General features: G+C 38.3%; 1 protein-coding gene across 3 annotated transcripts in view; it reads right to left on the reverse strand.

Moving 5' to 3' along the window:
* The window catches only part of GLYATL2 (glycine-N-acyltransferase like 2), a 64,202-nt gene that overhangs the window by 6,884 nt on the left and 30,876 nt on the right, over nucleotides 1-26,442 (reverse strand). For all 3 annotated transcript variants that reach the window (XM_055270161.2, XM_055270065.2, XM_063628980.1), the window contains one exon: nucleotides 3,586-3,676. The gene's annotated coding sequence lies outside the window, so the exon portion shown is untranslated. The remainder of the gene's footprint in view (nucleotides 1-3,585; nucleotides 3,677-26,442) is intronic.

The following is a 26,442-nucleotide window of genomic DNA, read 5'->3' on the forward strand; positions in this document are numbered from 1 at the left end:
AATGGTTATCTGTGTATATGTACATTTGCATATACCCACCTGAAAGTCTTTCTGAAACAAAGTAGTATATAAATAAGATATAAATATGAACTTTTGAACTTTCTTCCAGCCATATACACATGGCTGACAATATATATAAATATGTAATACCTCATATGATACTTGAAGGCAATATATAAGAATGGCCATCTTTTCCAAGAACCAACAAATAGAAAATTTTCTACACCATTTTGATGGTTTGCAAGGAAGCCATTAATATTTTTTGCAATCCTAGAAAACTCAGTACATATGACATCTATGTATGCATGTATATATGTAAGTATATAGCCATAATCAATACAAAAGGAAGCACAGTGGCTAACAACATGGGCTTTGGAATCAAACAAACCAAAACTCCACCCCTGGCTCCTCCTCTGGCTATCTGGGTCACCTTAGGTAAGTCAAATTATTTGAGTCTCTGCCTCAGTTGCATTATCTATAAAATGGGGATAGTAATATCTACTTTGTAGGTTGTCATGAGGATTTCATTGCCAGAAAAGGTATGTGAAGTGTTTAGCATGGTGGTAATTTGTGTATATACAAGGTTCTGAAGGACATTTTAAAGACCTTTAATCCAGTGAAGGTGACCATTCCACCGGACAGAAACATAAATGAAGAAAACTGCAACTTCAAAGATGGACTATATGTAACTTGCTTGAATAAATCTGGTGACACAAAATAGATATTTTGAGGCAAACCACAGATCTAGAAAAAGCTAATGTGTTTCTGTCACTGTCTAGGATGATGGGTGCACTAACCAAATGGCACAGAATTCTGCCCATTCTGTGGGCTTTTGTAGCATATTCCATAGAGGAGAGCAATCAACTTCAAGGAAAGAGTGATCAAAGCAGTCAAAGGCTGCTGAGCAGCTAAAAGATATGAGTACTAAAGATGGCAGTGCATTTTGGAGTTAGGAGTTGATTACTGACTTGGTAAGAGATGTGGAATGAAATGTGAGGAAGTGAAGGTAACTTTTTCAAAGAGCTTGACCAGGAAAGGAAGAAGAACATGAGAGTATCGAAGGACAGAGGAGAGGTACAAGAGCTCAAAAAAGGCATTTATCTTATTAGACGAGAGTTAAGCATACCTATGCTAACTACAAGAAGTAAGATGTAAGTCAATAGGCCAATGTGTAAACAGGACATAGGTGACAGAAATTCATTGACCTTATATACAAAATGCCAACCACTATTTCAGCTTCTTTATGTTGATTAATTCATGTAATTGTCAACCATAGTTCTCAGCATACTTGTTAAATTAAGTTTTGGACTGGAAGAATGCTTCTTCCAGTGAGAAGTCAGAAAAAAAATTAGGATGGATTCAGATGCAGGTGTATGTATGTAGGTATACAGCAGGTCATCAAATAATGTCATTTTGTTTAATATCTTTTCATTACAATGGTGAAGAGAAAAACATCAATTCCTGGCTGGACCACCGTCTATGTGCAGTTTGCCTGTTCTCTCATGTCTGCATGGATTTTCTCTGGATAATCCCGTTTCCTCTCACATCTCAAAAATGTGTACATTAGTTAATTGACATGTCTAAATTGTCCCAGGATGAGTGAGACTGTGTGTGTGTGTGTACGTGTGTGTATGTGTGTGTACGTGTGTGTGTGTGTGTGCATGCCCTGTGATGGAAGGGTGTCCAGTCTGGGGTGGGTTCCTGCCTTGTGCTCTGAGCTACCAGGATAGGCTTCAGTCACTTGCTCCCCTGAACTGGAAAAAGCCAGTTGAAAAATGAATGAATGAATGAATGAATGAAACATTCATAATAAAACAAAAATTCATAAAGTCTATGATAATCATACAAATGAATGACAATAAACAATGCTGTGCCAAAGGACTCAGTGAGCCCACCATATTTGTGATTGAATTTTAACTTCATAGAGGCAAGAGGTGCTCCTTACAACTTTTGCTTTGCAAACATTTATTTCTCAATTTAACCCACCACTACTGTGACCACCATCACACACCGACTCACCAAAAATTAGATAAATAATTATCTTACTTGTTTTTATTAATATTTATTAAATGTATATACAGCTTCCATTTAGTTCATTGTTTTATATTAGAAGTGTTTGGGTTCTTTATTTATAAGTTTGGTGATGTTTTTGTGACCAGAAATATGCTGTAGGAACTTAACTCTTCTTTATATTAATTAGCTTATGGTAAAATTAATTTTGTTATATGTTGTTTCATTTGAAATTGCAGTTTCCAAGAACCTATTGACAATGTTAAGTGAGGACTAATTTTATATGGGAGTACACAGGGTTAGAAAAAAAGAGCAGAGTTGGCAAGTTATTTTTGAATGTCTGTTTCCAGGAAGAGGTAAAATTTTTTCCTACTTCCAAAATCACTTTTTAGCAGTGAGTGGGTGAGGGAGTATGCCAAGAAAGTGTCGAGAAAAGGAAGTAGGATTTTATGGGAAACAGTTAGGGTTTAAATGGCTTTTGATGTTAATGGGAGAAAGAGTGGACTAGAATTAGCAAGGACTAGCAAGCATGCTTAGGATCGTGTAAAGATGGACACTATGATTTGGAAGTGTTACTCAACAATATATTGAGCTCAGCACCCTGAGAGTAGAAGCAGAGAAGACAAATTAAAACAAACCGAGGTTGGTTTCTTCAGGGCTGGTGTAGCAAAAAAGATAAGGGACAAAGCATTTGAGTATATAGAAATGAGAGATTGAAATTCACAAACTGTAGCATCTAAGAGAGAGAAGAAAAAAAGTAAAGTAGGTTGGAGACCAATAAAGTAAGAAAATATAGAAAAAGCCATGGAAGAAAGTACTTGATGAAGTCAAAGAATAGCAATGTTAATAGACAGGGAAAAATGTACTTACAAATAAGAGATTGGGGTCAGATAATAGACTATTAGAGGGTAAGATGTCAGAGGCATTCAGAGGTAGATCAGTTTGGGATGTAGGGCTGTTGGCTTCAACTCCAAGTCAACAGAGTAGGAGCCAAGAAGGGAATGGGAGTTTCAGGTACCACAGACATGAATAGGATGTAGCAGAAGTTTGTTGGAGAGAAAAATTAGGATGCCAGGTGCCAAATATTTCAATAAATGGATAGAAATTTGGCAGAGAGCAACAGAAAAACATTGTTTTATTCTAGCCACATGACACAGAAGGAATAAGGAAGATTTTTCTATGCTAATAAACCAATAATACTTTAGAAGCAGGATTGGAGGCAAGGAGAATACGGATTCTTTTTTTTTTTTTTTTTTTGCTAACAGTATTACTATGCACATCTAGAGGGTGTCACAGAAAGGTACAAGCATATTGATAACTTATAATTCAAGGAAAGCATTTGGACATTTTACAAATTCAAAAGGATACGCACTGGCTTTTTCTGAAGTATTTCCAGTTTCAGGTACCTAAAAGGTTTTGAAGAATTCATTCTCAACATTGAGACCCTGGGGAGTGCTCCTTCCAAGGGTTTGCAGGGGAAAAGAAATACATTAACAAATACAAATGATTTAGAACAAGAATCCAAATTAATTGAACTGCCAAGATAAAAAGGCTGTTCTAAATAATTCTGCTTACCTGAAGTTTCTTTGTAGACCTGCAGGCACACTGCCTGCTGCACTTTCTCAGTATGGCAATGGAAAGGTTTCTGTAGCTAACACTCTAGGGACTGAAACACAATAAAATTCAACTGACTCACGTTGTCACTGTTAAGCATAAAGCTTCAGGAAGTTATGGGTTCCTGTAGATTAAACCAGACATTCTGTCCATAGACAAGAAATCAGAGGCTTTGTGGACCAGAGGAAGACTGAGAATATGTTCCGTATTGAGCAGCTTCTACAATTCTAAGAAGTTTTACTCAAGAAGCTTTTGATTTATATATAACCTCTTGTAGCTGAAAGGCTATTCTAGAACAATATTAAGTCAATTTTCCATTGTTGGCAAAAATAGCACAGCAGCAGCGTTATTCAAATAATGTCAGTAGAGCAAACAAAGAGTTGGAAAGTTTGATTTCAATGCAAAATACCTGGCTTAATACTTTCAACCATTTGTGGCTTGGAAAAAGCCAAGAATGCCTCAAGGAAGTTACTGTAATAATGAGAACTCAGTTTCATATACCTTGTCCTCTGGTTGTCTAAATTGGAGCAACAGGGAGGGGCATTGTAAGTTTAAGAAGAAAAATCAATTACTGGAGAAAAGTTTCGGAGGGACTGGAATTAGCTTTGTAATAGAGACAAAATTGTTTTTCAATATGTGTTCCTCACACCATCTACTTCAAGATCAATTAGGCTTGTTTGTTAACAGTACAAGAACTTTTCCAGATCAGGTAAATCAGAGGTTCCCAGAGTGCCTGGCAATCTGTATGTTATAAAAAGCTATCTAAAAGAATCTGATCAACATTACATTTTGAAGACATTGAGATTAAAACATGGGAAAATATAAGTTATAAAATTTTTATACTGGGTGCGGTGGCTCACATCGGTAATACCAGCTACTTGGGAAGCTGAGGCAGGCGGATCGCTTGAGGGCAGAAATTTGATACAAGCCAGGGCAACCCAATAAAACCCCAGTCTTTAAAATTTTGGTTTTTAATTAGCCAGATGTAGTGGCATGTGTCTATAGTCCCAAATACTCAGCAAACTGAGATGGAAAGATTACTTGAGCCCAGAAATTTGAGATCTCAGTAAGCTATTTCACCACTGCACTTCAGCCTGGGGAACAGGGTGAGATACTATCTCTAATTTAAAAAAAATTTACCCACTTTCTGGAAGTGAAAGAAACTTCACAAATTGTAATAATTTATAACATGAGAAAAGCAAGAGTTATTTTTACACAAATAAGGAAGCTGCTGCTGAGAAAAAAAATAAATGTCTTCCCCCAGGTCACAAAACTAACCAGTGGCAATATCTGGAATATGAGGCCAAATATCGAATTCTTTTAATGACTCTATGATTCCGTAGAGAGTGCTTCTCTACCCTTAGGCAGTTTATATCTTCTTACAAACCTAAATCATCTACTCCAGATGACATATTAAAAATTATCAGTGAGAATTTAATACTGTCTGCACATTCTTGCTATGTAAGGCATTGAGTTTTATAGTTTTAGTTACTCTACTTTTTGAACCAAAAGTGGTTCACATAATCTATCAAAGAATTTTTACATATTCATAAATGTAAACAATTAATTTGTTAAATCCATATCAAAGTTTATAGAGTTATACAGTAAACTAATCATCCTTTTAAAAAAATGGTCCATTTCATCTAGTCAATACATATTTTTTATTCCATAATTGACAGCACACTGTGGATAGTTGAGAGAACACATTTTTTTTTCTATATTGAGTATTACTTAAGTAATTTCTTGAGCCATTAAATATTTTTTATATAGTTTATAATGGGGAGGAGAAGCAAAGCAAGTGGCAGAATAGAAGTCTCCACTAATCATTTCCCCATACCCCACAAGGCACCAAGTTAACAACTACACAGAAAAAAATATCTTCATGAGAGCCAAAAATCAAGTGATCAGTCACAGTACCTGGTTTTGACTTCATATCCCTGAAAGAGGCACTGAAGAGACAGAAAAAAACAATCTTGAATCACCAACCCCCATCCCTCACAACCTCAGTAGCAGTAGTGTGGTGCACAGTGTATCTCTGGGCACAGGGGTAGAAAGAACACAGCAATTATGAGGCATTGAACTCATTGCTGTCATGTTAGACACAAAGGAAAACTAGACCAAACTCAGCTAACACCTGCCCATGGACACAGAGGGAGCATTTAAACCAGTCCTAACCCGAGGGGAATCACCAATCCCAGCAGTCAGAACTTCAGTGCCTGAAAACCTCACCACAGAGGGCCTACAGTTCTCTGTTTCCAAGTAAACTTGAAAGGCAGTGTAAGCCATAAGGACTGCAACTCTTAGGTGAGTCCTAGTGCTGAATTAGGCTCAGAAATTGGGGACTAGGGGGACACTTGACATACTGAGACACCAGCTGGGTCAGTGAAAGGAAAGCTGGTATCACCTCTTCCTTAACCTCAGGCTGCATAGCTCACAGCTCCTAAAGAGACTCCTTCCCTCTGCTTGAGGAATGAAAAAGAAACAGTAAGGCGAACTTCATCTTGCATCTTGGATATCAGCTCAGCCACAACAGGATAAGGCACCAAACAGATTTGTGAGGCCCCCGGCTCCCAGACAACATTTCTAGACATAGGCTTGGCCGGAAGGGGCCCCTCTGCATTGAAAAAAAGGATCCAGTCCTCATAGCATTCATCACCTGCTAGAAGATACCCTGAGCCCTGAATAACCTACAGCAGTACCCAGGTACTATTAATACATTGAGGACCTTGAGTGAGCATCTGAGGATAGCAGGTTTCAGGTGAGACTCAGCACATTTCCAGCCGTGGTGGCTCTGGGGCAAGATTCCTTCTGCTTCGGAAATGTGGAAGGAGAAGTAAAGAGACTTTGTTTTGCACCTTAGGTGCCAGCACAGTCACAGCATGGAAGAGCAGCAAGGGGGCTTTTGACATCCCCAATTGCAGGACTTAGCTCTTGAACAGCATTTCTGGACCTTCCATGGGCCAGAAGGAAGCCCACTGCCCTGAAAGGTGAGTCCCAGGCCAGGTAGGCTTAACTACAAGCTGATTTAAGAGCCCTTAGGCCTTAAGAGAACACTGGTTGGTAGTCTGGCAACCAGTGGGTAGGGGTGACTATGTGGTGAGACTCCTCTGTCTTTGGAAAGAAAAGAGAAAAGTGGGAAGGACTTCATCTTGTGGTTTGAACGTCAGCTCAACTGCAATATAATAGGACACCAGGTAGCCCTCTAATGTTTTTGACTCTAGTCCCTGACTTCTGGACAGCACATCTGTATCTCAGTGCCTGAGGAATCTCACTGACCTGATGTGAAGGACACAGGCCTGGCTGGCTTTGTTACCTTCTGATTGTAGAGTTCCAGAGCCTTGAGTGAACATAGGCAGTAGCCAAGGAGTGATTACAGCAGGCCGTGGGCAAGATGCAGTGCTGTGCGGGCCTCAAGCCTGATCTAGCACAGTCATAATGGTGGTGGCCACAGGAGTGCTTATGTCACTCCAACCCCAATTTTAGTTGACTCAGAACAGACAGACTTTTCTTTTTTTTTTTTGAGAAAGTAAGGGAAGAAAACAGAACAGTCTCTGCCTGGTAATCCAGAGAATTCTCCCATATCTTCTCCAAGACCATTGAGGCAGTACCTTTATGAGTCTTCAAAAACCACAGTATTACTGGGCTTGAGATGCTCTCTAAAGTAGAGGCAGCTTAAATCACAATATCTGTGTATTTTCAAATATCGGGAAAGCCTTTCCAACAAGGATGGCTACAAATAAGCCCAGACGGTGAAGACTAGAGCAAACACCTAACTCTTCAGTGCTCAGACACTGAAGAACATCTACTAGCATCTACACCATTGAGAAAAACAGGACCTCACCAAATCAACTCAATAAATCACCTGGGACCAATCCTGGAGAAATGGAGATATGTGACCCTTCAGACAGAGAGTTCAGAATACCTGTGTTGAGGAAACTTAAACTTAACACAGAGAAGAAATGCAGAATTCTATCAGATAAATTTAACAAACAGATTGAAATAGTTAAAAAGAATCAGAAATTCTGGAGCTGAAAAATGCAATTGTCATACTGAAGAATCCATCAGAGACCTTTATTCACAGAATTAACAAAGCAGAAAAAACAATTAGTGAGCTTGAAGACAGGCTATTTAAAAATGCACTTTCAAAAGATACAAAATAAAAAAATTAAAAAAAACAAAACACCTCTACAGATTCTAGAAAATAGCCTTGAAAGGGCAAATCTAAGAATTATTGGCCTTAAAGAGAAGGTAGAGATGGAGATAGAGGTAGAAAGTTTATTTAAAGAAAAAACAGAGAACTTCCCAATACCAGAGAAAGATATCAGTATCTGAGTACAGCAAAGTTGTAGAACACCAAGCAGATTTAACCCAAAGACTATCTCAAGGCATTTAAAATCAAATTCCCAAAGGTCAAGGAGAAAGAAACATAAAAGCAGCAAGAGAAAAGAAATAAATAACATACAATGGAGATACAATACATCTGACAGCAGATTTTTCAGTGGAAACCTAGGAGACCATGGCATGACATATTTAAAGTGCTGAAGGAAAAATACCTTTTACCCTAGAATATTATATCTCACAAAAATATTCTCCAAACATGAAGGAAGAATACTTTCCCAGACAAGAGCTGAGGGATTTCATCAATATCAGGCCTTTCCTACAAGAAATGCTAAAGAAAGAACAGAACATTGAGAAAGAAAGGAACATTAATGAGCAATAAATAATCATCAGAAGTTTTAAAACTCACAGGTAATAATAAATACACAGAAAAAGACAGAATATTATAACACTGTAACTGTGGTGTATAAACTACTTTTATCCTAAGTAGAAACACCTGAGCTCAGGCAATCCACCTACCTTGGCCTCCCAAAGTGCTAGGATTACAGGCATGAGCCACCACACCTCACCTATATATCAATAAATTGGAAAACCTGAAAGAAATGACAAATTTCTAGACACATATGATCTACCAAGATTGAACCAGGTCAAAATCCAAAACCTGAACAGACCAATAGCAAGAAACAAGATTGAAGCTATACTAAAGTCTCTCAGTAAAGAAAAGCCCAGGATCTGATAGCTTCACTGCTGAATTCTACCAAACATTTAAAGAAGAATATCAATCCTACTCAAACTTTTCTGAAAAATGCAGGAGAAGACAGCAAACTAACACAGGAACAGAAAACCAAACACCGTATGTTCTCACTCATAAGTGTGAGTTGAACAATGAGAACACATGGACAAAGGGAGGGGAACATCATACACTGGAGCCTGCTGGCCGGTGGGGGCCTGGGAAAGGGATAGTATTAGGAGAAATACCTAATGTAGATGACAGGTTGATGGGTGCAGCAAACTACCACAGCTCGCTTATACCTATGGAACAAAGCTGCACGTTCAGCACATGTATCCCATAACTTAAAGTTTAATTAAAAAAAGATAAACAATTCCAATAGAAAAATGGAAAAAAGTGAAAAAAAAATAGAGAAGGGAATACTTCCAAACTCGTTCTATGAGGCAAATATTATCCTGATACCAAAACCGAAGACACTTCAAAACACAGAAAACTACAGTTCAATATCTCTGATGAATATTGATGCAAAAATCCTCATCAAAATACTAGCAAACCCTAGTAAAAGTGGGCATCTTTGTTGTGTTCCAGATCTTGGAAAAAAGGCTTTCAGCTTTTCCCCATTCAGTGTGATACTAGCTGTAGGTCTGTCATATATAGCTTTTATCCTGTTGAGGTATGTTTCTTCTATTCCCAGTTTGTTCAGAGCTTTCATTATGAAGGGATGTTGAATCTTATCAAATGCTTTTTCATGGGCGGCAAGCGACCTGTGGCAAGAGACCGAGGGCACGAGCTGTTCCAGTGTGATAAATATATAAAATAACAAGAGTTATACTAGATATAGATCATAGATATGATTATATATGAATATCATTAATCATTAGTTTGTAGCAATGACTCTTTATTCCAATATTATAATAATCTTCACTCTACAATCATAACCTAGGAAAAACCAGGCCATACAGAGATAGGAGCTGAAGGGGCATGGTAAGAAGTGACCAGAAGACAAGTGTGAGCCCTCTGTCATGCCCAGACAGGGCCACTAGATGGCTCCTTAGTCTAGGAGTAATGCCAGCGTCTGGGAAGATGCCCATTACCGAATGGACGTGGTCTAGCGGTAGCATCAGTGCCAAGGAAAAGCACCTGCTACACAGCAGACCAGGAAAGGGAGTCTCCCTTTCCCCGGGAGAGTTTAGAGAAGACTCTGTTCCACAACTCTTGTGGAGGGCCTGACATCAGTCAGGCCCACCCACGGTTATCCAGAGACCTAACAGTCTCCCTGTGATGCTGTGCTTCAGCGGTCATGCTCCTGTTTCACTTTCATGTTCCACTCTGGGCACTTGGCTCTGCCCTCTAGATAGCAGTAGCAAAATTAGTGAAAATATTAAAGTCTTTGATCTTTCTGAAAAGAGCATAGAATAAATAATGGCGTAAGCTGTCCTGTCTCTCTGTCTCGGCTGCCAAACAGGGAAGGGCCCCGTGTCTGGTGGACACGTGACTCACGTGACCTTATCAATCATTGGAGATGACTCACAATCTTTACCCTGTCCCATTTGCCTTGTAACCAATAAATAACAGTGCAGCCAGGCATTCAGGGCCACTACCGGTCTCCAAGTCTCGGTGGTAGTGGTCCCCCGGGCCCAGTTGTCTTTTCTTTATCTCTTTGTCTTGTGTCTTTATTTCTATGATCTCTCATCTCTGCACACGGAGAGAAAAACCCGCAGACCCTGTGGGGCTGGCCACTACACTTTTTAGCATTCATTGAGATGATTATATGGATTTTATCTTGCATTCTGTTGATATGATATGGTTTATTGCATCGACTGATTTGCATATTTTGAACTATCCTTGCATCCTAGGGATACATCCCAGTTGGTCATGATGAATAATCTTTCTAATGTATTGTTGAATTTGGTTTGCTAGTATTTTGTTGAGGATTTTTGCATCAGTATATGCACCTACTCTGTACCCACAAAAATTAAATATTAAAAAGAATTTTTTAAAAAACAAAAAAGATAGACAATTGAGTTCACTTTCTTCCGAAGAATTGTATTACATAATATTTGGACACTGCCAGAAACTCCAGACATCTGAGAGACATAATTACTATTATATGGTTCCTGGGTGTATCTTCCTCACTTCTGTAGAACTACAGAAATAAGTGGGTGACAGGTGGGAAAAGATTCATAAGTAATGTTAAAGAGTTTCTAAATCATCACAGGGGAGATGGCAAGCCACTGGAAAGTTAGGACTGGAAAAACATGGTTGGGAGAAGGATGTCTGTGAGTGGGATACACACAAGGGATGATTGCCACCTGAGCTAGCATAATAGCCTATTGAGATGAGAAGAGATCCATAGATTTGAGATAATTCAAAGGTAGAGTTTGCAGAATTTGGTCATTGATTGAGAAAGAGTGAGAAGGCTGACATCTAAGTTTCTGTCTTGATCCACTAGAAGCATCAATAATTTTAATTCTTTGAATGGAAATAATATGTAAATTGGTAGCTGATAATTTGCTTAAAGTCTTTATTATGATATTTTCGTGACTATAAAACCAAATGACTATATTTACGAATGTGCTTACTTTTGACAGAACTTTCACAGGCTCATTCCTTCTAAACTCAGTTCCCTTAACCCTCTTTCCATGAGATCGTATGATTCTCAATAAAAAATTCTGCAGTAGGGGTTATTAGATGCCCAATCCCATCTCCTGTTTTTCCTCATGCTTCAGGAAGAAGAATTTGCTATTACCAGGGAAGTCTTTTAAAGCTGCTATGGACATTCAATTAAAGGACACTGAGAATGTAACTAAGAGAAATTCAGTGATGTTTCCAAATTGCCTGACTATAGGTTTTGAATAACAATGACCTACATTTATTGAGAAATTAATAATATGCCAGATACATTCAAACTTCTTAGTATATTGTTTCATTTGGTCCTCACAACAACTCTATGAGGTAATCATTACTATTATCCACATTTTATGGAGCAGGAAATTGAGATAGAGATAGGGTAAATAGCTTGCTCAAAATTACATGAAATGAAAATAGCCGATCCAGGATTAAGGCCACAGAACCTTTGCCAAGAGCTCTCAAGTGAGATGTACAGACAAATATTCTTCTTCTAATTGCCATCAGCTATTTGAGACCATATTATCTGCCAGTTTCCTTGTTGATCTAGAAGTCTCTTTAATCGTTAACTACTTCCCTAAAGGCTCTGTCTCCAAATACAGTCACATTGGGGGTTAAGCCTTCAACATGTGAATTTTGAGGGAACACAATACAGTCCTTAACAGTTGCTCTCTGTTCCCAAGCTGAGTGCTAAGGTCTTTCCTCAATCTTTTTTGCCTAAGTCAGCCAGAAAAGTGCTTGTAACCAACAATGCTAATGAGTAAAGTATCTCTATATCATAGCAATACATTTGGTATTCATTTATTTGGTGTTTCTTTGAGTCGTACGTGTAATCAAGAATCATTTAGTCATTTATTCAAACATAGTTTTACCACTGCCATTTAATCACCTGTGTGACTTTAGATGAATTCATCTAAGTAACAGTTCCTTTATCTATAAAGTATAGATGATTATACTGACCCCAAGATTGTTTGAAGGATTTGGGGCTATACGAATATTTATAATTATTAAATATCCTGACAAATACAATTGACCCTTGAACAACATAGGTGTGAACTGCATGGGTCCACTTATGGTTGGATCCTTTTCAATAAAAACAGTCAATCCTCCATATTAGTAGATTCCACATCTGCAACCAAATACAGATAGAAAGTACAGTATTTGCAGGATTCAAAACCTGTGTACACAGAAGGCTGACTTTTCCTATCTGCAGGTTCCACAGAGCCAATTGCAGAACTTGAGCATGAGTGGATTTTAGTATCACTGGGCGTCCTGGAACCAATTCCTCCAGGATACTGAGGGACGACTGTAGTATCAACTGGCAGTATCGTATGTTTGGGTGGGCTCTGACAACTTTTAGAAAATCACGGCCAGGAGAAAAAGAAATGAATATTTAATTTTTGGTTTTCAAAACTGGGACTGTGAAACAAAGCTATTTCCTTATTTTTTTTCTTAGTGAATATGTTTTCTAATTATTAACTATTTATTTACAAATGAAAATTGTATATATTTATTGAGTACAACATGATGTTTTAAAGTACGTATACATTGTAAAATGACACAGAGCTAATATATGCACTATCTTATATACTTTTAAGGTTTTGGTGAGAACACTTAAAATGTATTCTTATAACAATTTTCATAAAACAGTATATTTAAGTATAGTCACCATGCTGTACAATAGATTTATTGGACTGCTCCTACTATCTAACTGAAATTTTGTACCCTGTGATCATCTCCCCAGTCCCTACCACCTCCTCCAATGTCAGTAACTGCCATTATACTCTCTGCTTCTATGAATTTAACTTTTTCAGATTTCACAAATAAGTTAGATAATGTGGTATTTGTCTTTCTGTGCCTGGTTTATTTTACTTAACATAATGTACTCCAAGTTCGTCTATGTGGTTTCAAATGACAGAATTTCCTTCTTTTTAAAAGCTGAGTAGTATTCTATTGTGCATATATACCACATTTTTAATGTTCATTAATCAATTCATAGACACTTAGGTTGACTCTATGTCTTGGCTATTGTGAATAATTCTACAATGTACATAGAAGTTCAGATATCTGTTTAACATACAGGCCTGCCTCAGAGATATGGAGGGTTTAGTTCCAGACCACTGCAATAAAGTGAATATTTCAGTAAAGCACGTCACATGAAGTTTATGGTTTCCCAGTGCATAAAAAAGCTATGTTCACACTATACTGTAGTCTATTAGGTGTCCAATTGCATTATGTAAAAAGTACCTATCTTAATTTTTAAATAATTTATAAATTATAATTTAAAATAATTTTAAAATAATTTATAAATTATAATTTAAAATAATTTTAAAATAATTTATTGCTAAAAAATGCTAAGGATAATCTGAGCTTTCAAAGAGTTGTAATCTTTTTTGCTGGTGCAAGGTCTTATAGCAGTGTTGATGGCTGCTGACCAGGGTGGGACTTGCTGAAGATTAAGGTAGCTAAGGCAATTTCTGGAAATAAGACAACAAATAAACTTGCTGCATTGATTAACTCTGCCTTTCGGAAAAGATTTGTCTGCAGTATGTAATGCTATTTGGTAGCATTTTACCCACAGTAAAACTTCGTTCAAAATTGGAATCAATCCTTTCAACCCTCACTACAGCTTTATCAAATAGATTTACGTAACATTAGAAATCATTTGTTATCATTTCAGCAATGTTCACAAAATCTTCACCAGGAGTAGTTTCTATTTTAAGAGGTCACTTTCTTTGCTCATCCATAAGAAGCAATTTCTTATCCATTCAGGTTTTATCATGAGATTGTAGCAATTCAGTCAGAACTTCAGGCTCTACTTCTAATTTTAGTTCTCTTGTTATTTCCACCACATCTGCAGTTGCTTTCTCCATTTAAATCTTGAACGCTTCAAAGTTATCTGCAAGGATTGGAATCACCTCCTTCCAAATTCCTATTGATGTTGATAGCTTGATCTCCTCCCATGAATCATGAATGTTTTTAACGGCATATGGAATGGAAAATCCTTTCAAGAGATTTTCAATTTACTTTGCCCTGATCCATCAAAGAAATCACAATGTACTGCAGCTATAGCCTTAGAGAATGATAAATAATAAGACTTGTAAAGTTGAAATTACTCCTTGATCTATGAGCTGCAGAATGGATGTATGTTAGCAAGCATGAAAACAAATTAATGTCCTTGTACATCTCCATTGGAGCTCTTGAATGAATAGGTGCTTTGTCAATGAGCAGTAATATTTTTATAAGAATATATTTTTCCTGAGCATTAAGTCTCAATTGTACGCTTAAAATATTCAGTAAACCATGCTGTAAATAGATGGTGTTGTAATCTAGGCTTTGCTCTTCCATTTATAGAGAATAGACAAACTATATTTAGCATAATTCTTAAGGACCCCAGGATTTTTGGAATGGTAAGTGAGGATTAGCTTCAACTTAAAGTAACCAGCTGCATAAACTCTAATGAGAAAGTCAGCCTGTCCTTTGTAGCTTTGAAGTTAGGCATTGTCTTCCCCTTTCTAGCTCTGAAAGTCCTTGATGGCATCTTCTTCCAATAGAAACCTGTGTCATCTACATGGGGAATTTGTTGTTTGGCGTAGCCACCTTCAACAATTATCTTAGCTAGATCTTCTGGATAATCTTTTACAATTTCTACAACAGCACTTGCTGCTTCCCTTTGCACTTTTATGTTATGAAAATGGGCCAGGTGCGGTGGCTCATGCCTGTAATCCCAGCACTTTGGGAGGCTGAGTTTGGTGGATTGCCTGAGGTCAGGAGTTTGAGACCAGCCTGACCAACATGGTGAAACCCCATCTCTACTAAAAATAAAAACAAAAACTCAACAGGTGTGTTATTGGGTGCCTGTAATCCCAGCGACTCAGGAGGCTGAGGGAGGAAAATCGCTTGAGCCCAGGAGGCACAGGTTGCAGTGAGCCCTGATGGCCGCACCACTGCATGCCAGCCTGAGCAACAGAGTGAAACTATGTCTAAAACGAAAAAAAAAAAAAAGAAAGAAAAAGAAAATGGCTTCTTTCCTCATGGTTCCTCATGAACCAACCTCTGCTAGCTTCCAACTTTTTTTCTGCAACTTCCTCACCTCTCTTAGTTATTTTCAAATAACTTAAAAGATTTAGAGTCTTGCTGGGGATTAAGCTTTGGTTTATGAATGTTGTGGCTAGTTTAATTTTCTATCCAGAGCACTAAAACTTGCTCCAAAACAGCAATAAGGCCATTTTGCTTTCTTATCATTTATGTGTTCACTGGATTAGCACTATTAATTTCCTTCAAAGACTTTTTCTTGCATTCACAACTTGGCTGTTTGGTGCAAAAGACCTAGCTTTTGGACTGTCTTGGATTTTGACCTGCCTTCCTCACTATGCTTAATCATTTTTCGCTTTTTGTTTAAAATGAAAGACTCGTGACTCTTCTCTTCACTTGAATACTTATAGATCATTGTATGGTTTATAACTGGCATAATTTAAATGTTGTTGTGTCTCAGGGAATAGTGAGGCTGGAAGAGAGGGAGAGAGTCTGGGAATGGTCAGTCGGTGAGGCAGTCAGAACACACACAACAGTTATCAATTAAGTTTGCTGTCTTATATGGGTGCAGTTTGTGGTGCTCCAGAACAGCTAAACTAGCACCATCAAAAATCACTGATCACAGATCACCTTAACAGACACAATAACAAAGAAAAAGTCTGAATATCGTGGGAATGACCAAAATGTAACACAGACAGGAAGGGAGAACATTTGTTGGAAAAATGGTGCCAGTAGACTTGCTTGATGCAGGGTTGACACAAACTTTTTATATTTGTAAAACTACAGTACCTGTGAAGTACTATAAAGTGAAGTTCAATAAAATGAGGTGTGCCTGTACTGATTTAATTTCCTTTAAACATATATGCAGTAGGGATTGCTGGATCATATGATAGCTCTATTTTTAGCTTTTTGAGGAACCTCTGTACTGTTTTGCATAAGGCTACACTAATTTACATTCCCACCAACAGTGCACAAGGGTTCTCATCTCCTCACATCCTCTCCAACAGTTGTTATCTTTCATCTTCTTGATAATAGCAATTCTAAAAGGTGTGAGGTGATATTGTGATTTTAATTTGCCTTTTCTTGATAATGAGTACTGTTGAGCATTAAGAAAAAAAACCATTAATTATTTTTATGTCTTCTTTTGAGAAATGTCTATTCAGGATGGCAATGGGGAGCTAGCGGCAGCTGGCTGGGCAGGGGTGTCCGTACTCCACAGAGAGCTGCCCTGGGTGATTCTGGGACCTGGAACAGCCTCCTCCTCCCACTGCCTAGACCTGGAGAAGCCTTTTCTCATCCTTCTCACTCATCCCCCTGGGGCGGGGTGAGTGGGGTGAGCTGCCCCATGATTGCGGAGCCCAGAGCTGGAACCCTTACCACAAGTGCCGCAGAGTGAACTTCACCTCCTTTCCAGTACACACACGTGAACCACTACCCCAGGTTGTGTTGATGTCTTATTGCTGTTTCTCCAAAACAATAATAAGTCCATTTTGCTCTTTCATCATTCACGTTGTCACTAGACTAGCACTTCTAATTTCCTTCCAATTTTTTTCCTTGCTCTAAAATCTGTCTTTGTATTTGCATCTTGACTCCAGACTCCCCTTTCCAAATCTAGATAAGCACAGTGACCATTCAGCATAACCAAGATCCCTTTCTCACTGTTGCCTCTCTCCTGACTTACCTACTACCCTCATTCCCTATTCTTTTCCCCTCCAAAAACAAACAAACAAACAAACAAAAAATACCTTACTTGAGGAATTAGGTAGGCAAGGAATGATGGATCACATTGGAGTTTGGGCTTAAAAACACACAAAGAAAGAAAACATTAAAAATGCACTTGTTTTCTCTACACTGGCTAAGAATATTGCTCTACAGTATAAATTTTAATATCATGTGTCTGTGTGAATGTAGCATGGGTTTGAGTAGCATTGTGTGTGAGTGGCTCCACAAGTACCTTCAAGTGCAGCCCCTCAGTTTAAAGAAGAAAGAGGGGGAAAAAAACTCCACAAAGCTTTAAGTTCCTTGAGTGCTTCCTTTTCCTAATGAGCATGGTTCTAACAACTGGAGATGAGCCTACCTTGGAAACAGCCCCTCTTGCCCCGTGTTTATTCTTAGGGAACCCCTTTATCCACTCCATGCCCAATGGTCTCACTCCCAACTGATGATAAGTTAGCTAGAAATTTAGCACTTTTCTGTAACTTTAAATTTAGATAATGCTTTGTTATAAATTTTTACACCTTTCTTCTGTTAAAGATGAAGAATTGGGCTTTCTTTTAAAAAAAATTATTGGATCAAGTAAGCCCTTCCCTTTCCGCTTGTCTCTGGGCAATGTGAGCTGATGGTTCTTAAGATGTTGAGTTTTATTTACTATCCACTACTCTTTAGCCAAGAATTCTCTAGTGATCTGAAGCAATGTGGCTGAAGATCAGCTTTTAAATTTTGTGTTGACAAGTTACCTTATATTTAAAAAGGAAAAAAAATTACCTGATTTATATTATGCCAGATTACAGCAACATGAAGTCCTAATTTATTGCTCTTGGTTGTTTTCCTGTCTAATGTGAGCTTCCGTGTCCCTGAGTCCTCAAGAATACCTACAGCTTCTGGTGCAATGTCGTTTCCCAGAGTGTTGGCCACCATTTCACCCAAGGTCCTCTTCCAATTCTTGCTTTTCTGAGTCAGATTTAGAGAGCACCACTGTCTCCCCTTATCCCTCATTTGATCTCCAAACCAGATATTCTTGCTATACTTTTCTTCTCAGTACCTCTCCCTGAATGGTGAGCTGCCATTTTAGGAAACTGGACCAGATACCAATTTGAGAGCTTTAAGTCAAAAACCTCTAACCCATTTCTTCCTGTGTAGGGGTGAAAGTCTCTGAAGCTCTCACTCACACCTGTAGTCTGTGGAGAAAATGTACTGCAATCCCGCTGGCCCCCAACTGCCACTGCCTTTGGTGTGAGATGTTCCCTATTTCCTAGTTCAACTTGAGTCCCTCTCTCCTCTGCTAGCCTACCCCCATTCATCAATAAGGATCCAAGCTACAGCCTCCTATTCACACTCCCTGCCTCCATTTCACACTACCCTAGGGAATACCTGGATTCCCCACTCTGTCCATATATTGTAGCATTCATTCTCTATCTCTCTCATCCTCTCACCTGTGTGGTTTATGGTGTGATAGAGTTTTTAAGATTATTATAAACTAGTAAAAAGAAAAAAAAAACTCGGAGAGAGAGAGAGAGAGAAAGATCTATTCAGGGTCTTTGCCCATTTTTAATTTGGATTATTTGTTTTCTTGCTATTATGTTTCTTATAATTTTAAATGTTAACCCCTTTTCAGATGTATGGTTTGCAAAGATTTTCTTCCATTCCATAGGTTGCCTCTTCTTCCTGTTGGTTGTTTCCTTTGCTGTATAGAAACTATTCTAGTTTGATGTAATCCCATTTGTCTATTTTGGCCTTCGTTATCTGTGCTTTAGGAATTCTATCCAAAAATCATTGCCCCAACTAATATCAGGAAACTTTTCTCCTGTGTTTTTTTCTACTGGTTTTGCAGTCTCAGGTCCTGCATTTAAGTCCTTAAACCATTTTTGGTTGATTTTTATACATGGCGTGAGATAAGATCTAATTTCAATTTTCCGAATGTGGAAATGCAGTTTTTTCAACAGCATTTATTAAAGAGACTGTTCACTCCTCATTCATGTGTTCTTGGCAAGTTTGTCAAAAATCAATCACCTTAAATGCATAGATTTATTTCTGGATGTTCTATTATGTTCCATTGCTCCATGTTTCTGTTTTTATGCTAGTACCATCCTGTTTTCATTACTATTGCTTCATAGTACATTTTGAAGTTAGGTAGTGTGATATCTGCAGCTTTGTTCTTGTTGCTTACGATTGATTTTGTTCTTAGGGATCTTTTGTGATTACACATACATTTTTTAGTGTTTTATATTTCTTTGAAGAATGTCATTGGTATTTAGATAGGAATTGCATGGAATCTGTAAACCACTTTGGCCGTTATTGTCATTTTGACAGTATTAATTCTCCAAATCCGTAAATAAGGAATATTTTTCTATTTATTTGTGTTTTCTTCACTTCTTTCATTTATGTTTCGTAATTTCCACTATATAAGTCTTTTACCACCTTGTTTAAGTTTACTCCTAAGTATTTATATTTTGTATCTATGCAAACAGGATTATTTTCTTTGTCAGGTCTTTCACTGTTAGTGTATAGAATCACTACTGATTTGTGTATGTTGATTTTGTATCTTGCAACATTACCGAATTGCTTACTAGTTTTAACCTAGTTTGCTACAGTCTTTAGGATGTTTTATATATAGGACCATGCTATATGCAAACAGGGACATATTTAGCTACTTCCTTTCCAATTTGGATGCTTTTTATTTTTTTCTCTTGCCTAATTGCTCTGAGTAGAACTTCCATTAATGCATTGAATAGAAGTAGTGAGAGTGAGCATCCTTGCCTTGTCCTTAATCTTAGAAAAATGTTTTTCACTTTTCACCATTAAGTGTAATGTTAGCTGTGGGTTTATCATATATCGTCTTTATTATATGAACTACATTCCTTCTATACCTCATTTGTTGAGAGTTCATAATCATGAAATCATGGTGAACTTTATCAAATGCTTTTTCTGCATCTATCAAGTGATCATTGGATTTTGTTTTTTATTCTGTTAATGTGGGATGTCACATTTTTAGGTCTGTATGTTGAACTATCTTTTCATCCCTATGTTAAATCCCACTGTATCATGATGAATGACCTTTTTGACATGCTGTTGAGATTAGTTTGCTAGTGTTAATATTTTATTGATACACCTGTGTTCATCAGTGCTATTGCCTATTATTTTCATTTGTTGAAGTGTCCCTATCTTTGTTATCAGGGTTATGCTAGCTTTGTAAAATAACTTTGGAAGTGTTCCCTCTTCTTTTATTTTTTGGAAGGGTTTTAGAAAGATTGACATTAGTTCTTCTTTAAATGTTTGGTGGAATTCAGCAGTGAAGCCATCAGGTCCTGGGCTTTTCTTTGATGGAATATTTTTTATTACTAATTTAGCGTCCTTACTCATTATTGGTTTGTTTAGATTTTCAATTTCTTCATCTTGGTGGGTTTTATGCATCTAGGAATTTACCCATTTATTCTAGATTATCCAATTTGTTGGCATATAATTGGTCATAATAGTCTCTTCTCATCCTTTGTGATATAAGTTGTAATGTCTCCTTTTTATTTCTGATTTTATTTTTAACTTTTTTGCTTTTTATCCCCCTAGTCTGGATAAAGGTTTGTCAATCTTCTTTATCTTTTCAAAAGGTCAAATTTCAGGGTTTTTATTTAATGTTTTTATAGTTTCTATTTAATTTAACTGCTCTGATCTTTATTTTTTCCTTCATTCTATTAACTATGGGCTTAGTTAGTTCTTTTTATAGTTCCTTGAAGTGTAACATTTGGTTGTTTAAGATCTTTCTTCTTTTTCAATGTAAATGTTTTGAAGCATCTTACAAGTTTTGGTATGTTGAGTTTCCATTTTTGCTGGTCTCAACATAAATTTTAATTTCCTCTTTAATCCATCTGTTGTTCAGAAGCATGCTGTTTAATTTTCATGTATTTGTGAATTTTCTAAAATGTCTCCTGTTATTAATTTCTAGTTTCATACCATTGTTATCTGGAATGATAAATAATATGATTTCAGTCTTCTTAAATTTATTATGACATGCTTTGTGTCCTAACATTTGTTCTCTAGCATTTCCTGTAAGACAGCTCTGATGGTGATAAACTCCCTCAATTTTTGTTTGTCTGGCAAAGTTTTTAATCTCTCCATTATTCGCAAAAAAAAAAAAAAAAAAAAAAATTCCTGGGAAGAGTATTTTTGGTTGACACTGTTTTTTTGTAGAACATTGAATATATCATTCCATGCTCTCAGCCTATAAGTTTCTGCTCATAAATCTGCTGTTAGCCTTATTGGAACTCCCTTGTATGTTATTTGCTTCTTTTCTCCTTTTGTTTTCAGAATCTTCCTTTCCTTTGATTTTTGATAGTTTAATTAAAATATATCTTGTACTCATAATGGGATTGAATCTTATCAAACACTTTTAACATTCCTATACCTGTATATTTCTCTTTCCCCAGACTTGGAAAGTATTCTGCTATTATTTCATCGGATAAGCTTTCTTTTCTTATCTGTTTCTCTTCTCTTTCTGGGACACACATGATGTGTACATTAGTTCTCTTACTGATGTTCCATAATTACCATAGGATTTCTTCACTTTGTCTCATTCTTTTTCCTTCTGTGTCTCTGACTCAGTAATTTCAAATGATCTGTCTTTGAGCTCATTAATTCTTTATTCTACTTGATCAAATCTGCTTTCAAAGAACTCTATGAAATTTTCAGTTCAACCATTGTGTCCTTTATGTCCAGCATTTCTTTTTTATGATTTCTCTTTGTTGAACTTTCTATTTTGTTCATGTATTATTTCTCTGATTCTTTTTAGTCATCTGTCTGTGTTCTCTTGAAGCTCACTGTGTATTTTAAAGACAATTATTTTAGATTCATTGTCAGAAAGTGCATAAGCCTTTATTTCTTTAGGGTCAGCTATTGGTTATTCTTTTTTTTTCCTATGGTGGTATCATTTTTCTCTGATAGTTCTTGATAGTTAGGCTGTGCATTGGTGTCTGCACATTTGAAACACAGGAAAGTTATTCTAGTGTTTGCATACTGGCTTTGTCTGGAAAAACCCTTTCCCAATCATCCAGCAATTCTTGGTAGGGTGTCTGTTGTAGTCTGCAGGTGAACTTGTTGCTGAAGTCTTCAGGCAGGCTAGCCTGGTGCCTGTGTCAGCAGGTAGTAGGCTTGGTTCCTGGGTCTGTAGAGTTTGGCCTAAATCCTGGATCCACTGGGTGGATATTTTCATTGGGTATGTGGGGATGAACATAAAGTCTATGTCTATAAGGGCAGGCATAGAGCCTGTACCAATAGGGGCTGGACTGAAGCATGGGTCCACATGGGCTGACACGGCTCTGATGTGGGCATTGATCCTGTGTCTGCAGGTGCTAGCTAGGTTCTGGAATGGGTCTAGTGTCTGGGTTTACTGGGATGAGCCTGGAATCTGAGTCCATGGGGACTGGCCTGGAACTGGTGCAGGATTAGAGCCTGCATCTGGAGAAATGGACGTAGGATATTGGTAGATGGGGGCTGACCTCGAGCCTGATTCTTCAGAGATGGTCCTAGAGCCTTGGTCCATGATGGCCAGCCTAGCATCAGGATCTGCTGAACTCAGCCTGTATGCTGGGTTTGCTAGAGCACAGCTGGGCCCTGAGTTTATTGGATCCTGGGTCACAAAAACCAGCCTGAAGCCTGAAGCTGGCCTAGGGCTGGGATGGGGTGGGGCCAGTCTAGAGCCTGAGACCATAGGTGGTAGACTGGTCCCTATAGCCACAGAGGCTAGCCTAGAAGCTGGGGAATGGCCTACAGGTTGGGTGTGTGAGTTCTGGCCTAGAACCCAGGTCTTCAGGGCTGGCATGGAGACTAGGTCCACATAGGCTTCCCTGGGTCCTAGGACTGTAGGAACTGCTCTGGAACCGAGGTCCACAGAAACTGTCCTAGATACTGGGTCTGTGGGCACTAGCCCAATACTGGAGTCAACAGTGATGAGCCTGGACCCTGGGTCTGCTGGAGGATGGGACCATAGTAATTGGCCCTGGAGAGTAGGGTGGCAGAAACTGGCCTAGACCTAGGCAGGCATGGAGCTTTGGTGTGCAGATGCTTGCCAGATACCTAGCTAAGGGATAAGGCTAGGGCTGCCAACCTGGAAATGGGGTTGGCCTGAATTCTGGATTTGTGTGAGCCAACCTAGTTTTGGGCTAGTCTGGCACCTAGGGTGGACTTGGAGTCTGCAACCACAGGGGCTAGCCTGGCACTAGGCAGTCCTAGAGTCTGTATCCACAGGGGTCAGCCTGGAGGTTGGATCTATGGACACTGGCCTGGTGACTAAAGTTGCAGGGGCCAGCCTTATTCTGGGGCTGGTCTGAAACCTTGAGTTGTGGAGGCCAGCATGATCCTGGGAGCAGTTTGGAGCATGAAGCCACTGGGGCCGGCCTGGTCCCAGGGACCATCTGACACCTACAGCACTGGGGTAGATCTGGCATTAAGATATACCCAGAAACCAAGTCCATCAGGCAAGCCTGGAGCCTGTCCTGTGAGATCTGGTTTGGCTCAGTCTGCAGGTACCAGCCTGGAGTGTGGGACCATAGGGGCATACCTATTACTGTATTTCACTGAAGCAGGCTCTGTGTTTTTGGTCCAAACCAAAGTTCAGTGCCCACTTCCCTTTTCTTCTTCAACACAAAGGTTGCCTCTCTGTGTGCTCTGCTGCTCTGGTACGTGGTCCCCTGCCTGTGGGACACAGGTAATGTAAACTTGTTTTTCCTATGCTCTTCAATTCATCTTTTCTTATTTCTCTGCTACACAAAGATTCTGTTATCTTTCACTTGGTATCCTTAGTTCTTGTGAAGGTATTTTTTGTGCACAGATAGTTGTTTAAATTGATGTTTCTCTGAGGATAAGTGCCAGAAAGTCCCATTCTGATATTTTGCTGATGTCTAGTTGCACGACATCCAATCAGATTTCTAAATAATGATTTTCAAAGTGCCTCAGCAGCATCAGAGGTAGTACTCCTGCTAATGTGGAAAGAAAGATGGCAGATCTTATGTTAAATGATCCTATCAAACATACACATATATACACACAATAATAATAAATAGAGCAGACAAAACTTTTGGAGGTGATGAATATGTTTATGGCATAGGTTGTGTTGATGGTTTCATGAGTATGTATTCATCTCTATCTTCATCAACATTTATACATGAAACACATACAGCTTTTTGTATGTCAGTCATACCACAATAAAGTAGTTCTACAAAAAAAAAGGAAAGTTAAACGCAATAGAGGAAAACTACTGTTGGCCTCTTTCTTCAGGAAGTGTGACTTGTATTTCAGATTTCTGACGGTTACTGAATCTTCCAGATTTTCTGATGATAGGTATAATAAGAGAAATAATATGTTGGGCTAGAAAAGACAAAAATACATATTTGAGGATGAATCAATCAAATTTTTCCTTAACATTAATAGGACTTGTTGTTCAAGATATTCAAGCCAGTACCAGGCTAGAAGGAGAGAAAAGTTTCCAGATCAAATATTTGTGTAAACTAATTCAACTAAAGCCTCAAGAGGAAGAGACTCATGCTGAGATATTTGGAGCCACAAAATGCAATATTCATCACAAAGTGGAAACCAACATCTTCCAAAACAAAGAACAATGGCTTGGGATTCAGAACATCTGGGTTCATGTCTCAGTTTTGCATATGCAATCATGTGTCCAGTTTCCAGGACTTAGTTTCTTGAGACTAGACAATCTCTAATAAACCTCCTATCTGATTTTCCTCTCTTTCAGAAAGTTAGGCAGGTGCTCAGATGCACTTTTTGGTCACAAAGGATGAAGAAAGAAGGCTTCGGGTGTCTTTCTTTTTTTTTATTTTATTATTATTACACTTTAAGTTTTAGGGTACATGTGCACAATGTGCAGGTTTGTTACATATGTATACATGTGCCATGTTGGTTTGCTGCACCCATTAACTCGTCATTTAGCATTAGGTATATCTCCTAATGCTGTCCCTCCCTCCTCCCTCCACCCCACAACAGTCCCCGGAGTGAGATGTTCCCCTTCCTGTGTCCATGTGTTCTCACTGTTCAATTCTCACCTATGAGTGAGAACATGCGGTGTTTGGTTTTCTGTCCTTGCGATAGTTTACTGAGAATGATGATTTCCAGGGATCCAATTAAACTAAAGAGCTTCTGCACAGCAAAAGAAACTACCATCAGAGTGAACAGGCAACCTACAAAATGAGAGAAAATTTTCGCAACCTACTCATCTGACAAAGGGCTAATATCCAGAATCTACAATGAACTCAAACAAATTTACAAGAAAAAAACAAACAACACCATCAAAAAGTGGGCAAAGGACATGAACATACACTTCTCAAAAGAAGACATTTATGCAGCCAAAAAACACATGAAAAAATGCTCATCATCACTGGCCATCAGAGAAATGCAAATCAAAACCACAATGAGATACCATCTCACACCAGTTAGAATGGCCATCATTAAAAAGTCAGGAAACAACAGGTGCTGGAGAGGATGTGGAGAAATAGGAACACTTTTACACTGTTGGTGGGACTGTAAACTAGTTCAACCATTGTGGAAGTCAGTGTGGCGATTCCTCAGCGATCTAGAACTAGAAATACCATTTGACCCAGCCATCCCATTACTGGGTATATACCCAAAGGACTATAAATCATGCTGCTGTAAAGACACATGCACACGTATGTTTATTGTGGCACTATTCACAATAGCAAAGACTTGGGACCAACCCAAATGTCCAACAACGATAGACTGAATTAAGAAAATGTGGCACATATACACCATGGAATACTATGCAGCCATAAAAAATGATGAGTTCATGTCCTTTGCAGGGACATGGATGAAACTCGAAACCATCATTCTCAGTAAACTATTGCAAGGACAAAAAACCAAACACCGCAAGTTCTCACTCATAGGTGGGAATTGAACAATGAGAACTCATGGACACAGGAAGGGGAACATCACACTCCGGGGACAGTTGTAGGGTGGGGGGAGGGGGGAGGGACCGCATTAGGAGATATACCTAATGCTAAATGACGAGTTAACGGGTGCAGCAAACCAACATGGCACATGGATACATATGTAACAAACCTGCACATTGTGCACATGTACCCTAAAACCTAAAGTATAATAATAAAAAAAAAAAAAATAAATAAATAAATAAACCTGGGGAAATGCAGGAAAAAAAAAAAAGGAGACATATAGGTACCTCAAAAACTATCAAAGAATTGAGACTCACCAGATGATCCCATCCAGACAATGGGACATCAGGCATCTCATAAATCATGATTGCTTCCTTAGGTCTCCTGAGTTCCTGTTTTTCTACACATTGTTACATTTCTTCCCTGCTATGTAAACTCATAATTTTAGTTGGTCAGGGAGAT

This window comes from Symphalangus syndactylus, chromosome 1, assembly GCF_028878055.3.
Source record: "Symphalangus syndactylus isolate Jambi chromosome 1, NHGRI_mSymSyn1-v2.1_pri, whole genome shotgun sequence".
Lineage (NCBI taxonomy): Eukaryota > Metazoa > Chordata > Mammalia > Primates > Hylobatidae > Symphalangus > Symphalangus syndactylus.